The sequence below is a fragment of the Mytilus trossulus genome, chromosome 1 (genome assembly GCF_036588685.1).
Source record: "Mytilus trossulus isolate FHL-02 chromosome 1, PNRI_Mtr1.1.1.hap1, whole genome shotgun sequence".
In the NCBI taxonomy this organism is placed as follows: Eukaryota; Metazoa; Mollusca; class Bivalvia; order Mytilida; family Mytilidae; genus Mytilus; species Mytilus trossulus.
The window spans coordinates 70,726,665-70,740,688 of record NC_086373.1 but is presented as its reverse complement, the minus strand read 5'-3'; the positions used below and the strand labels follow the sequence as shown (position 1 = coordinate 70,740,688).

The following is a 14,024-nucleotide window of genomic DNA, read 5'->3' as shown; positions in this document are numbered from 1 at the left end:
TATACCTTTACGAGACATGTTATTACAGCTATTACACTGATAAACATGTGTAGCTGTCTGGCCTTCAGCAACATGAATCAAAGGCACAATAGACAAATAAAGTGGTGTACTTTTGTTGATGTTACACAAAATTTATTTCTTAAACAAATATGAATAACTTTTCCAACAAAACATACAATTTCTTCATTGGAAAACTCTACAATAAAAGGGGTTTTGTGAGCAATCAGTAAAACCATCTTGTCTTTCTGCACTTGTTTTATGCTTTTGAATGTAGAATTAGCCCTTTGACAACTACAGAACACAAATTCAACAGTTACCACTCTTTTAAGGCCAGTTTTCTTTGATCCATAATCATATCAAGGGAATAATACTTATCTAATGAATACAAAATGCAGAAAACCCTAAGCAATGATGACCCCTTACTGCTGAATAATAAAATTCTCTAATGGTTGTCATATATTGTAGGCTATTTCCCACAGTTTTTCTTGCATCACTGTGATGTGAATCATTGATACTAACCAAAGGTAATATTTCCCCCTTTGTAATGGCTTTTTTAATTTCTTCAATAATATTTTTAAACACAGACATGTTTTACCTGAAAATATTCTTTTTTCTCAAACATGATTCCATTTCAAAGGGTGATAAAGCTTAAAAACATTTGATTGTTAAAGTAGTTAGGATATTCCTGATACATAATACTTAATTAAATATTTCAAACAAAGATTGTTAAATAAAAAAGTTATTTCGATTTATTATACATGTACATGCATAAGCATAAGAAAATATGTAAAACTAGATGTGTCAAAGCGACACGAGTGGCCCTGTCTCCAAAAGTTGAAAAAATCTGCAATTTCAATAACACATGTGGACACAAATATGATGGTAGTATCACATATCAAAAATCAGCTCAAAATCTGGAGACGTATAGAAAAAAAAGTCTGTATAACTGTGATTTTCAACAACTTCTCAAAGTCCAAAGCCTGAAGTTTCAGCAAAAATTAGTGGAGCGGAACGAAACTTAAACTTGATTAGTAACTCATCATGGTTAACTCACATACCAAAAATCAGCCTAATATCTGAAGGCGTTTAGAAAAAAACTACATACAATGGTTTGTTGCGGAATGATGGAATTACGGAATTTCGGAATTACAGAATTTCAGAATATCGGACAAGGGTAAAACTGTATGGCACCGACAACTTCGTTGCGGGGCCATCATAAGAATTAATTGCAACTTATCGAATGAAAAGAGTTATTTTCAAGTGATTGAGTGATAATAGTTATTTTCCACTGATCAAGGAATAATAGTTATTTTTGACTGATCAAGGGATAATAGTTTTTTGACTGATCAAGGGATAATATTATTGCCTTGTAAGTACAGTAATACAAAATGTCATTAGCCAACATCATTATTTTGACTTGAAAAATAGAAAATAGAGATTAATAGATGGTTCATTGTCTTGAGGATTCAGGAAGACTGTCAGCTACATCTATCACTTTGATGAAATTGTAACAGAGAAACTTCCTCTGCTTTTCAGAATCATATATCCATCATTACATTTTATATTAAAAGTAGCAAATTTGTTTATTAATTATTATGAAAAAATAGCTCCATGACAATATCTACTGTGCTGTCAGATACAATTTATGTAGGTGCCTGTGGCATTTATAAGCTTTCAATATTGTGAATTCTTAATTAGGAAACTTAAAATAATTTGGATGTAGGCCTCCAAATAAATCAAAAATAAAAATCTTCTTTATTTACAGAGGGCAAAATGCTAGCTTTATTAATATCATTTACATTTTAAAAAAATTTGAAATAAAGATAAGTTGAACACTTTTATATCATAACTTCATTATTTTTACTTTCTGTTTTTTATACTTCTGGGTTACATCTACTCTATATATATACCTTATTTTTTTAATCCATGTATGAGGGTCTGGATTTGGAAAGTTATCATTTCTCCATACCGGTACTTTAATTTTTTTAGATTACTTTTCTCAACTCTTTCTACTTTTTGCCCATGATTCTCTATTCTTTGTATCTTAGCACCCCATTAATCTCTAATCTGTATCTTTTTTTCCCTATTTTCTATATTCTTAATTTTTTAGCTCATTATTCTCTGTACTGAAAATCCCATCCTCACCCTCAGCTTCATATAATGTTAAAAACTGTATTATAGTTAACCTTATCCCAACACTTAGTATTATTTCGTGGAAATTATAACACAAGGACAGTTAAAAAAACTTTAAATCTCTGATCGATATACTCCGATATCAATGAACAAAAATGTGACATATCACATATCAGAGATATTTTGTACTTGAAAGCCTAATCTACATATATAATACATTGTAGTTAAGTACAAAAATAATACGAAAGTACAAATTTTATTTCGTAGAACCAAGATTGAAAGTAATCAAATAAGGCAATATGAAAAGACTTACCACAAATTTGTAAAAAAAAAAATGTAAAATTGTGAGACAAATAATATCCCGACAAAATACTGTTTATAGATGTAATCTCTACTATAGACCAGGAAGTAGATGTTGATAGGAGTGTGAAAGAAGTGATAAAGAGGCACAACACTTATACATCCTTCAATGGGGATTTATACATGTATCCCATCGAATACATGTACCAAAACCTCTTCAAAACTTCATATACATATATAAAACGCATATAAACCATATTGATAGGTGACATGGTACAAAATTAAGTACTACATCTATTTTATGTATCCTTCAGGCATCCATTGACATTTTAATATATAGTTAAAACTGGGCTAACATGCATAATTTGAAAGAAAGTTCAAATTTTAGTCAAAAATTATTGTAATGATATTGTCAATTTGAACTCATAAAAGGTACAGACAGGAATGAACCAACAACTGGCATTAATCTTCAATAAAATATAGTCCCTGAATTAGATAACTTGGTATGAAGGTTTAAGATGATATAACATATAAATTGTGGCACCTCTTAGGTTTCTCGGTTCTATAAAAGATTGAATACTGTTTATTCAGAATTATTGTGATGTCTTTATTATTGCGAAAAATGAGACAGGGTTTATATAATCACAATAATTTAAACTCGCATTAATGAATTGAACAGGATTCTTCTCAATGTTGCAAAGTCTAAAATGACAAAATCGCAATAATTTCTGAATTTACAGTATGCAGTTTAAAGATAAATCCCTTCAACAGGAATACATCTTAAAATGGCATAAAATTTTCCTATATGCAATTTTTAAGCATATTTAGCATTGCAACAAAAAACTGATTACAAAATGTCATATACTAAATTTTTTAAACCCATTCTTAGAAGAGAAGCGTATCCAAGGAAATTTATGAAGACACCTTATCAAGTGTTTACCTCAAATTTATGATATTTTAAATTGAGATGAACTTAAGTTCTCAATGATATACATGTGTAAGTAACATGAATGTAATAAGGATGTAGAATATTGTGAAGGTCCAAACAGGGAAGTTTTTATATCATCACTGCACATTAACATTTAGATATATATGAGGGTCTTGTTGGGGAATCACTCATGTAGTTTCATATCATTTTTCTCTATAATTTATATTTTAGCAACCCATTATTCTCTTTTCTATTAGTTTTTGTTATAGTTTTTTTTTACCTACTGTGGATTCATTATTATTCGTTGGATACCAATTTGCGTGGTTTTCATGGTACAGGTGAACCACAAATTCAAATGATCAACAAATTACCCATTATCTATAGGCTTCCAATTGATATTTTATCGTGTGCTTTCTATGTTTTACTATTGTTTCAGAAAAAGGGAGAAGGTTTGGTACCATTAAAATGTTTAATCCTGCTGCAAATGTTTGCACAATGAAAAATATCGACAAGTAACCCACTGTCAACAATAGGGACTATATATATTTGTGAACAACGAAAATCAAGGGACAACAATTGTGGTCTCGGACCAATACCCATCCAGACCCTCATATGCATGTACAGATAAAGGCAGGAAACAATATTTTACAGTCACGCTGGAATATTCTCAAACAGGATTTTTTTTATTAAAATATGTGTAACTAAATTAAAAATATTCCACTTCCCATGATGTAATTACTGACCTCAATTATAGTTATGCATGTGACCAAAGATTTGACCAAACATGATTTTTCATCAATAAAGGATTTCTTATTATTCACATTTCGATTAACAGACAAACAGGAAACGCAAATTTGTGGCAGTGTAATAACAACTAGTTTGTATGAAACAAAAGAGATGTAGGGTATACCATAAAAAGACAGCAACACACCAACAAAAACAACCAAAAGACATATAGTGATCATATAAGTAATTTGGTTCGCTACTGACCCCATACGGATCCATAGAGGGTGAATAAAATCCATAGGAGTCCCCTATGAATTTTATTCACCCTCTATGGATCCGTAGGGGGTCAGTAGTTAACCGTATAACAAATTTATCAGACGCTGGACTTTTTCTGTGGTGTTTTGTTGAAAAATAAACAATGAAACACAATAATAGATGACGTCGCCATTAACGCGTCATGAACCCCATATGAAACTTACTAACCCCATACGGTCTCATAGGGGTCACCATGTGACGCCGTTTAACCAATCACAACGTGATAATTCATCTGTGGTCCGATAATACAGTATGTCAAGCAATAAATTATCCTGAGTCTTGGAAAAGTAAATATATTACAGTGACTCAATCATAGATCTGCTTTTATTTACCAAAATTATCTCAAAAATGTTAATATATGTGATATATTTTACACTAAGTTTTAACATTGTCAAATATTGCCATCAATAGTTCCGTTGATATCTCTCTAACAGCCACACTCACGTGGCCACACTAGACATAATTTGCTCAAAACTTGAAAATTTTCTTGATTAAATAATCATATGTGTCATGTGCATAAAATATTTGTATTTTCTTGTAAAGTCATTCAGACATTTAAAAGGTTATAAATAATAGTATTGTACAATTATTCTATTTTTGGTGAATTTCCAGGGCTCATTAAGCCTACAAAATTTCTCAAATTCATTTATTGGTTAATTGGAAATATCTAGGCTAGGAATATTAGTTTATTCAGAAAGTTTTGAATTACTTTTTTTATACACTCCTATTTAATAAATATGGATTTGAATCAGTAGATTTATAGAAGGTATGATACATATATGAATATACATTTTTTCTTACTTATTTTGCCCTTAATGTACCCTCAAAGAGAAGAAGTTTCTAATTTAGTTAGTAACTTCCTTTATCTATTTAAGTTAATGAGATGGATTTCTATGAATTATGATGAGGTTAACATTAAATAAGCAAGGACATTTTCTAGACTCTTCTCTAATTTCCAATCAGTAAACTGTGTAGAGTGCCAGAAGATTTTTATCCTTTTGAAATTTGAAAAATTAATACATTTTGTTTAGAAGATTTCTTATTTTCATACATTGTCCTTGTTCTGGTAAAAAATTAACACAATAAATAAAAAAAAAAGAAACTATCAGCTTCTTGAATATTTTCTGACACAGCCTGGAATCATCAGCAGAAACAGACCACAACATATGTAAATGAATAAAAGTGTTAAAAGATTTAAAATTTCAGGTCATGCTCCAGCAGCAAATATGCATGCAACTTATTATAATTTCTACAAAAATACATAGAAAGGGTAAACATGCTTAATCAGGGGCAATAACTCCTATACATAACAGTTTCAGTCATATTGACTTATTTGTAAATCTTCATTTGCATTCTATAGTTTTACTTAATCTACTTTCTAAAAGAAAAAATATGCAAAAATGGACAAACATTATAAGTGAGGGGAGTGACTCTTCTAATGAGTCCATTGACAATTTTGTTAGAGTTGCCTTATTTGTAGATCTTATGGACTATTGTGCTGAATATTTTTGCTATTTACTGTTTCTCTCATCTATTATAGACTCTGCTAAATGATACAAAAAAGAGTAAATACAACAAATCCTCTCTTGGGTAACAATTGATTCTTAATATGTTGAATTACTTAACAAGTTTGCAGATCTTTTTGAGGGTAACTTTATACTATTGTGATTTATCTAAATAAAATACATCAAATGGTGTAGAATCATCTTTAAAGGGCAATATCTTTTATTAGGGATCAATTTATGATTTCAATCATGTGACTCATTTCACTAGATCTTGTTTTTAAGTTTCTCTTTTATATTTTAGATTCTGCTAAAAACACAAAAATTGGTAAAAATTAGATACTCTCTGTGAAGGGCAATAACTTCTCAAAGGGGTCAATCATCCAATGAGATCATGTTGAATTATTTGTGAATCTTATTTTTGCTGAACTTTTTCGCTTTATATGGATTTGCTCTACGATTTATGCATTAATCTATAACATTTCCAACTTTTATAACATAAATTTTTCTTTAAAAAATACAAAAATTTGCGTTTTAATGATGTAAAATAATCATTTGGTTACCAACTTCGGTTTTTTAGTATTAACCATTTATTTTTTAAGGTTTTGAACTAAACTTTAAAAAAAAAGTGAATTCCTATAACAGTTTAATTGATGATTTTGTCTATGCTGACTTCTAGTAATTTAAACTCTTTAAAATTTCTCTCTTTCACTCCAAAATGGATTGTCCTAGCTACAAAAAGTAGATAGACACCTGCTGATCATATCATTCTATTATTAAATATTTTTTTCACAAGTTGTTTCCCTTTGCCAATTGTGCTGGGTGTATAATATGCAGCCATGTACTATAGGGATTGGGGATGTAAAATAGGGAAGAGATCTGTTTGTGCCAAAAAAGCGTCCTATTGCGCCACAACTTTTTTTCTCCAATCCTACATTTGCGCTACATGTTTTAAAATTACATGGTACCATTTGTGCCAATTAGAAGAAAAATGACTTCCCTACTCATTTATTCGGACTTGGACTTGGAACCAGTAGTTTACAAGGCGAATGTTTCCTGTTCAGAAACATATCTTCTTCTTAATACTGCTTCTTCATAAGAATTCCTAATAATAATAAAGCCCATACGCATGGTGGGAACAAAGCACTGTGTCATCAACATATATGGTTAAAACATAATCAGCAAAAGCTTCTTATTTCTTCTCTATTGGTATCCCTTTATTAAATATTCAGCAAAGCAATAAGTTTTATTCTCTCTGTACATTGACTTTTTTAAGTCATTTCTCTCCAGATGCTTATTTCATGGTGAAATATCTCCGAAAACATATAATACTTTTTAAGCCAAAAATAAAATAAATATATATTAATCATTGATATTTATGATAGATATGTGTATAGGTAAATTGGTGCAAATGCATTCTGAATATTGGCACAATTGATACATTTGGAAAAACAAAATTTGGCGTAAATGATACCCCTGAAAAACAGTATTTGGCACAAAGAGGACTGCTGCCTAAAATAGTCTGCCTTATGTCAAGTGACACCTTTTAAAAGAACCGTTACAATAACTCAAAATAACAAAGGAAATCTGAAGAATTTTGTATGAGCTAAGTGATTTATACTCCATATTTACAAACTTGAAAATTGCAGCTAGAATGATCTATATTTAAAAATTGAAGTACCTGTATTCTGTTTTTTCCTTAAATTCTTATTCTCCCAAAACACTCTTAGTAGCTTCCTATGTGTGGATCAATATATTTATCTACCTACAATTAGAGGTCATTTGTAAGTAAGTTGGTAATTTATGTATTTCCTTATATATCTTATGTAAAGAAAGAAATTTTAAATCTTGAAGTTATTACATATCAGATTTTATTTGATACTTTATTATATGTGTAGAGATTGTATATTAACTGAGAAATTTCTTGCAATTTCAAAAAATGTTTCATTCCAAAATTGTTTAATTAGAATTTAAACTGTGATTTCTATTAGCTACATACATGTATATATAGACTTAGGGTTATAGAACTGGTACGTGTGTACAGTAGACAGGTATCAGTAATTTTGCAATTTCTTAAATAATAATATTCTTATAATATTTCCTCTTGTTAAATGTATCTGATTTAAATACTGTAAATTCAGAAATTATTGAATGCATTTAATGTTGCAATTTTGTCATTTTAGACTAAAATGCAATTTTAATTGTTGCCATATTGAGAAAAATCCTGTCTAATTCATATAAAAAATTTCAAAATGTGAGTAAAATTATTGCGATTAAAACCCTGTCACATTTTTGCAATAATTTCTGAATTTACAGTAAGTCAAAAAACAACCTTTCAACATAAAAAAAGCAACATTATAGTAAAACTGTGGGCTTGTTGCACAAAAATAGATCCTGAAACAAAGAAATATATGTGTGTGTACATGACACATGTACAGACTTCAAAGTTGTTTGATCATCATTTATTAAAGTCTCTTATAGACTGAATATAACAGCATATATTGGACCACCAGTAATAAAACAACAAAAACGATTGAACATTTCATACAGCATTAAAATTAAAATCACTGGACTCTGCCTCTGGTCTTACTTGTTGGACTAGCCTAATTAATAAGGGCTATATACAAGATACATGTGTGAACCTCACTCACAGTGTTTATGATCAGACTCTTTAAAACTATCAGTTACTAGGCAGCTTAAATTCAGCTGACCAAAAAACTTCTGACAAATTGAGCTTAATAAAAGGACAATTTGCTTATCTGAATGAAAATTTCCTCTGAAAACCATGTTTTTTAAATCATTGTAGTCCCAAATGAGGGTAATAGGGAGAGGACTTTCAACACATGTCACCACCAGTGACGGATCCAGAAATTTTCATTAGAGGGGCCCACTAACTGCCTATACATTTTGGTTTTTGTAAGTAGGGGCCCCTCCAATCATGCTTCATTGATTCCCTATATAAACAACTAAATTTTTTCCACAAAAAGGGGGCCCAAGGTCCCCTGAAAAACCCTTTAAACGCCTCTGACCGCTGCTAGGGTTTGGTTAAGTTTGATAAAGTTGAAAATATAATTTTCCAGTGTTTAAGGAGGCTGGCGGGTTCAAAAATTTCAGCCAAAACTCAAAGATTTCTTTTTTCATTACAAATATAACACTATAAGTTTTCACTTTAAGATATGGTACAAAAATCAACCAAAAAAAATGATTCGGTTTGGCCCCAGATCTCTTTGTTTATTATAAATCAAATTTGTCAATTTTTGGCATAAAAATTGAAATATCTTTTTTAACTTATCAGTGACCTATATTTTTTTTTATTATTGTTTTCAAATAAGCTGTACATAAACTAAATAATTGTAAAATTTAAGTGATTTCTGAAATTAGGCTATTTTTTTATTTCAATATTACCTCTATTTCTCCTATAAGTTTTACAGAAAAAAAGGACATTTACAAAAATGTATGCTTCTTTCGAAGGCAGATTTTGAGCTTAAATGAACGATGACCCCATTTTTTTATTTCATTTTTCTGTTAAGTATGATAAACTTCATTTATAGAAAAATATAGCGAATTCCTATATTAGGAAAAAAAATGGATTATACCCACAAACCCCACTAAATGGGGATTTTTTTACATCTTTTTTTTTATCTAAGAAACAAGGTCTCAAATCATCAATATTCAAAGTTTCTAAACACTTGAGTCAAATCATGTAAAAATTCCCTCACCATGGATTCTAAAATGCCATATCCTAATTTTATCAAGAAGATGAATATATTGTAAAATCATGTACATGTACATGTACCTTTAATTGGCATTTTCTCTAAAAATGTATACACTTACCAACTTATGAGTATCTACAGTACACTGAGAACATTTTTTGAGTTAGCAGGAGACATTTAGGGACATATTATTTACCAAATTAACACATGACATTCAGTTCTTCTATGTGAGTTTTTTTACTATTTATGTTTGTGTTTGGCATGAGAAAAACATTTAAGGTTACATGTGTGGTCACTTACGAGATTCAACAGTGTGGTAGTGCTCCATAATCAAAATATATCTATAAATATTTAGCAAAGCTATGACCACTAACACCATAATGACGATAACCAAGACCCTTTATGAACTTTAATATTGTAGGTTTACAGGCAGCCCCCTATATTTAGTAAATGATGTCATTATGATCATTAGGTTGTACATAATCAACAAACTTATTCCTGTGTATTTAGAAAGGGGTCTATTGTAATAGATTCTACAGTATCTGATCAAAATCCTAACAAATTCAATCCTGTTTAGCTCACAGATTGTCACTATCTGATCTCTGTCAGACAACATTTGGAAGAGTGGGTGCGCTTTATGACAAATTCAGACCTTTTTATTATGCAAAGAATTCAATTTGGTTCAGAATCAGATTGAAAACAGGATAAACAGGAAGGCATCCTGAACAATATCTGATTGTTGTTGTTATCAAACAAACAGTGACAAATGTGTTTACAAATTATAATTTATGCATGAATCACAGGATCTCAATCGATCCAACTTTTAGACAATTTTGATCTAGAATGGTCCTATCAGAGACATATAATACAATTCCCATACTTTTTCTTTGTGTGCGTACTAATTTTTCATAAATTTGACAAAAAAGACATGGTGATTCAACTATTCTTCTATTATTTGTTTCGCTTGACTACGTTAAACTCTGAAATATTGTTAACAGTATAATCTGTATGTGTCTCACTCGTAAAAATTTCAAATTAATATATATATATAAATAACCAATAAAAATGCTATGCATGGCTCAGCTTGATACAAACGTACAGGTTGAAACCAGAACAGTTTGGGCAAGTATGGACACAACATTCAAGCTCGATACAACTCTGAACTTTAAATTTTTATTGTGATTCAATAGTTGATGCAGCATAGGTTTCTGACACAGAATGAATGTGGTCCAAGTACTTAAAAAAAAATAATTGACAATTAACCTCTAAAATGGCCCAATTTTCAAAATCTCAATACATGGTTAGATGCAGCATATCAACATGATCAAAGAACCCCAATAATTCATTTTTTTATGAAATCAAATAAAGTTAACTTTTGAACCCTTTAGAACTCAATGTGGACCAATTTGATAACGACCAAAATATAAAAAATCTTAATGAATGGTTAGATTCAGCATATCATAGAGCCCCATATAATCAATTTTTGTTGAAATCAAACAAAGTAAAATTTTGGACCCCGATTTGGACCAACTTGAAATTTGGGTCCATAATAGAAAATCTAAGTAAATATTCAGATTCAGCATATTAATCTGAACACCAAGAATTTAAATATTGTTAAAATCAAAATAAGTTTAATTTTGGACCCTTTGGACCTTAAGGTAGACCAATTTAAACAGGACCATAAAACTAGGAATCTAAATACACAGTTAGATTTGGCATATATCAAAGAACTCCAATAAATCAATTTTCTATAAAATCAAACAAAGTTTAATATTGGCCCCTTTTGGCCCCTAATTCATGTAATTCCTAAACTCTGAACAAAAACTCTGGTCACAAACCTTGTGTTTGAATTTCACAGATTTCTATTAACTTGTACTAAAGTAATTAAGCGGAAACTAAATGTCCTGGGACAACGACGACTACATGATAAAATTGAGAATGGAAAAAGGGAATGTGTCAAAGAGACAACAACCTGACCATAGATTTGAGGGTTGGAATCCTTTTCTTTTACCGACCAATGCATTTGAATGGGAGATATAGTTGGAACCCCTCTTTACTCATGGTTGGGACCCCCCTTTGAAAATAGCTGGATCCCCCCCTGAGAAGCATTATAGAAAAATCTATAAGCTTTAACTCAAAATAAGGATAATTTTATTTTTAAAGGGCAGGCACGGATCCAGAGGGGCGTTCAAGGGATTGGAACCCCCCTTTTTTTGGATTATCAATGCATTTGAATGGGGACATGTAATTGGACCCCCCTTCCCCTTTTGTCCTGGGTTAGAATCCCACCCCCACCCCTTTTTAAAATGACTGGATCCGCTCCTTAAGGGTCTATAATTAAGTTTGACCACATCAGACATACTACTTTATCAAAAATAAATGCCACATTTCATCCAATTTAATTTCATCCCTTACTTGCTATTTCATCCATAATATTTAAAGAAATATAAATTTGGGAGTAGTATGATTTTAATTTGCAAGTTATTAACTATCCAAACTAGAGACCTAATCATGCTAATAGAGTAGATATACTTGACTAATTTAAATCAAACTTGGGGTGACTGGGAACAAAGATTTAAGGGAATAGATGACAGTTTACCTACAATGACCTAGTTTCATAGCAATAGCATACATTAATAAAGACTACATGGTCACTCTTATGTTTAAATTTTGGGTGTTCATTTTTTAATGTTTAAAGCTAACAATTTCAACTACATACAAGTATCAAGATTTGATCCTACATTATTTAAATATTGAAAAAAAATAGCTTTTTAAATTTGGATCTATACATGCTATATATAATTGTGTATGTCACATGGATGTATTTAAATGTAAAGCATCTGAAAAATCATTAGCCGTCTCATATTAATTTCAGTTCTTCAAAAGGCAAATTTGAGCTTATGCTGAAAATAGAGATTTCTTATTAAGGAGAAATCCCTGCCCCCCTTTTTGTGTGAAAATTTTTGTTGATTAAATACCCCCCCCCCCCCCCCAATGAAAAGTTCTGGATCCGCCGTCAACCTTTCACTAAGATCATTGGTGAAGACTTGTCACACAAAATAAATAATACCAAATGTTCATATGAATATGTGTTTTTAGCCAGTGTACTGTGTAGGTGTAAGTCAGTCAGGAGGCAACCGGTGAAAATGTCTTGCTTCAGCCTTGGTAAACTTGACCCCTTGTGCTATAAATAAAAATTACCAATCCATTACAAAATCCGTGAGCCCAATCTCATCCAGTGAAATAGATTATTGTCTGTTTTCAAAGTTATATGGAAGTAAGTTAGTAGTCCAGATAATATGACGCATTGCAAGGCATTTTTTTCTGAGGAGAAGTGTAGAATGGGGGAAGGGAACCGATAAATTGATCGGATCCGAAATGTTCTTCCCAGTAAAGGAGCACCGATTATTTTGTAGGTAATTATTATTAGTGTCGGCAGAGACATATAATACAAGAGATTGGCAACTCGTAGTAGAGTATTATATGTCTCTGGTCCTATCAAGGAGATAAATCTGAAGTCTGTATATATATGCCAGGACTTATAACTAACAAGGTACTAGTATATGTCCTTGGTATATATATGCAATACAATTACAAACATTAGCTCTGAAGACCTTTTAAAATTTACAAATAATATTTTGCATTGGAAAGTAGTAAAAAGTCCAAATGTGTGATTGAAGCTTAATTAAAGGCGGATAACAGATTAATGTCAGGCCAGCGATTGACAGAGATGTTATTTCTGGTATGTGTTTATAAGACAACATACTACCACTCTGTTAATATTTATATCATTTATAAACTGATAAATAACTAATCCAGACCTTCTGCAAAGTTGTCATCAGACAAGTTTTTGTTTTTTTTGTTTTATTTTTGTTATATTTTATTATGTTTTTTGTAAAGTATTGGGGAAGTCCCTACCTGGGAAATCAAAAGGTAATGTACCACTGATCGTGTATAAAAAGAAAGTTCGTTCATGTTTCATATCATCATAGACGAGTGTGAAAAACTTATTGAAAGTACTCTCTTTCTTACCTTAGGTCTTTTTAAAGTTCGCCAAATAAAACCCTCTTCATTAATAAACAGAAAAATAACAGGAAGTTTGAAACTTTATCAAAGTGGGTGAAACTTAACTAGGAAGTAAAACTATATATATCTGTATCTTTTCAATTGTTTGTGGTACTTATCTGTACTAAGGGGAAATAACTCTTGATTTTAGCAGGTGCGAGTTTTTTCCGCGCTACAATTCAAATATGATTGGACCACAGGTATTTGGGGAATGGACCCCCCTTTTTTTTTTTGATCTTACTAAAATAAAATTTTGGCGTTTTTTTTATTCATTTACAATTTTCTACAATGTATAAACATATATCAAGTCTCAACAATCCATTGCTAGTCGATTACAATATT

General features: G+C 30.7%; 1 protein-coding gene across 8 annotated transcripts in view; it reads right to left on the bottom strand.

Moving 5' to 3' along the window:
* LOC134683513 (tyrosine-protein kinase SRK2-like) overlaps nucleotides 1-13,812 on the bottom strand; it is a 40,987-nt gene extending 27,175 nt beyond the window's left edge. For 4 of the 8 annotated variants that reach the window (XM_063542825.1, XM_063542848.1, XM_063542855.1 and 1 more), the window contains exons 1-2: nucleotides 13,650-13,812; nucleotides 7,586-7,669 (exon numbers count right to left, since the gene is read on the bottom strand). The gene's annotated coding sequence lies outside the window, so the exon portion shown is untranslated. Of the gene's footprint in view, nucleotides 1-2,446; nucleotides 2,695-7,585; nucleotides 7,670-13,649 lie in introns of those variants that run through there. The other 4 variants (XM_063542840.1, XM_063542864.1, XM_063542833.1 and 1 more) reach the window with 2 other exon arrangements.
* Between the last annotated feature and the right edge of the window lie 212 nt (nucleotides 13,813-14,024).